Source organism: Cyprinodon variegatus, unplaced genomic scaffold (assembly GCF_000732505.1).
Source record: "Cyprinodon variegatus isolate N-32 unplaced genomic scaffold, C_variegatus-1.0 Scaffold0, whole genome shotgun sequence".
NCBI classification, from domain to species: Eukaryota; Metazoa; Chordata; class Actinopteri; order Cyprinodontiformes; family Cyprinodontidae; genus Cyprinodon; species Cyprinodon variegatus.
In genome coordinates this window covers 2,342,738-2,345,596 of record NW_015150453.1, presented here as the reverse complement: position 1 = coordinate 2,345,596, position 2,859 = coordinate 2,342,738, and positions in this window count along the sequence as shown.

Sequence of the window (2,859 nt, the reverse complement as noted above, 5' to 3'; positions counted from 1 at the left end):
GCGCTATAAAAAAAAACTGAATTTAATGTTTGTGAATAATTTGTTTGTGAGTCCAAAATCAGGCTTTCAAGGGTTAACACATTTGATTTCCATTAAAGATTTAAATGTGATTTTGTTGTAGGCACATTCAAGTTTATACAGAACCAATTAGGCTTATTGAATAATAACATTTAATCCATTCTCATCTAGGATGTGTCATTTGAGTGTTCCTTTTATTTATTTGAGCATTGTATATGAAATATGAAAATAAATTAACCAAAGTAATACAAGTTAGCAAACTAAGCACTACACTGACAAATTGCAAAATGGTGCAGGTGAACCAAAGGAATCGTGGAAGGTATCAATGCCAACTCTTCAACAAGGACGTTTTTGAGAAGAAACAGTTCCTCAGTTCTGCTCTTAATGCTCTGCAGCCTCCTGCCAGATGTAGTGTCCTTTAGGGAGCTACAAACAAAATTTAAGCTTAACAAAAAACATCACATCAAATATTTATGACTGAGAAGCTTTGTGAAAGGGAGCTATAGCAACCTTAACTAGCCTCTATTTACAGGGGGAAAAAAGGTTTAGAAAAACATTTGTTTTTTTTTTGTTTTTAGGCTATAATTGCCTTTTTTTTTTTCAAAAGTATCTAGACATGATACATCTTTAGAGAGAGGGGAAAGACATTTGGCAAAGGTCACCAGGCCGGGATTTAAAGATGTGATGGCCTTGTTTCTCTGAATATGATTAACCATATGTGCTCTCTTTCATCCTCTGACATAGGCACTGGTTTGAAGCTCGTTTTCCTGGCTGTATGTTTCCAGGAGCTGGTTACCAGTTGCCTTTTGAAACTCTGTTTCTTCTGTATCTCTGCTTCTGTCTCCTTGAATCCAAGTCGGCCTCACCAGATGGCCGCTCACGCTGAGTCTGGTTCTGCTGGAGATTTCTTCCTGTTTAAAAGGAGTTTTTCCTCTCCACTGTCGCACACAAGTGGTGTGAGGGATTGTTTTCGATTTAATGAGTCGATGCAATCAGATGGTTTTCCTTAGACAGAAAACTTTTAACCAATCTGACTGTATGGAACTTTAATACATTGTATGAGGCAATGCAGCCAAAAGTGTTTTGGATGCAAAAAAACAAAAAAACAAAAAGAACTGAGAAGATATTTTTTTTATTTTGTTAATTTTTTTGTCCATTATACCCAGAAAGCCATTTCATAGTAAAACTGAATGCACTTTTATAGATATTAGCTTACTGTTTCTAAGCTTTGCCTCAGATTAAAGGGATGTAATTGGACCTAGCACCACCTAGTGGTTAAAACAGATTATGTCTAACCATGGAAATCTTACATCAGGGAATCTGAACAATATTTACTTGAGAATTGGAGAGCGTTTATTAACTTTTAATGCCAAATGCGGGCGAGTATTGGAAATAGTTCTCTCACCCAAGTCACAACATGTGCTGTGTCAACAAATTAATTTCTATAGTTCAAGAAGAAAAATAAAAAAATGTGTGTATTTATTTAATAATCAAAGGACATATTCTATACTCTAATAATCCCAGAGGGAAATTACTTCTCTGCATTTAACCCATCCCCTTGTGGAGCAGTGAGCTGCCATTATGAGGCGCCAGGGGAGCAGTGTGGGGGTTAAGGGTCTTGCTCAGGGACCCAGAGTGGCAGTCTGTGGGAGTGGGGGATTGAACTCACAACCTCAGGATTCAAAGTCCTATGCCCTAACCACTAGGCCGCCATAAATAAATAAGCATACTTTTATGTGCCCCCAAAAATACAATAAACAAATAACTGTAGGTAGAAATTAAATAATACAATGAGACATGAATGTATATATCTCGTTTATTAACTTCGTTATTTATTTGCCTTTGTAATAATTACCTTATTTATTTGTTGTCTGTTATTGTTAGGATTCCAGTTTGTGTGGTTTGTTTTTGTGTTTTTCTTCTCTCCACCACCAGATCGTGCCCTGGTCTCATTGGGCCTCCTTGCACACCTGCGGCTCGTTGGGTCTTTACCAGATGAGTATTTGAGCAGCGGGCTGTCACTACCTCGACGCCAGAGTGTTTGCCAGTATTGGGAAGCCTTCCTGTATCACTGGATAAGCCTGGACCTTCTACCCCCCCTGGAAGGTTTAACTGAGTCACACTGGGCAAGGGGAAACCTCCACATGATCCGTTCAAGTCCACTTCGGGAAAACCAAGTGACAGTCCACTCCTTTACTCGTCTGGGTCCAACGTTAGTCTGCCTGTCCACTCTCCAACGAGTTCATTCTTCTCTGGATTTAACCCCACAAACTGAATGAAAGGAATAACCAAGAGCACCCCAAAACAGTTTCCGGTTCCGGTTCAGCAGTCCGCTGAGGTTCAACAGTATTACCCAGCAGAATATCTCTCTCCATCTGTGTTTTGCTAACCCTCAATAAACCAGTTACCTTTTACCCTTGGTCTCTGAGTGGTTCTCTGCATGTGGGTCAGATCTTTAAAGCCCACTATGACAGTTATAATCTTCAACTTTATTTATTAATAACTTATTTTTAAATATTAAGTATTTATTTATGTGCATGTTATATTTTTGTCTGTTTTATTCTTCCTTTGTATTTTCTTACCCTATATATCTCTTTAATGCTATTTATTTCTGCCTGTCGTTTTTACAGTTCTGCCTCATTATGCAAATGAGGAAGGCTGCGTCTTACAGGGTCAACTTCTGCCCATTGGTTAGTTAGCATTTTACTGCATTGGTCAGATCTACAAGAGGAGAGGAGAGTCTGAAGTCGAGTCTAAAGTCATAGGCCGTTTCTCAATTCATAAGAACGCAAGTAAGGACTCGCCATACGCTAAGCTAGTCACCTCCTGTGTGTTTATATA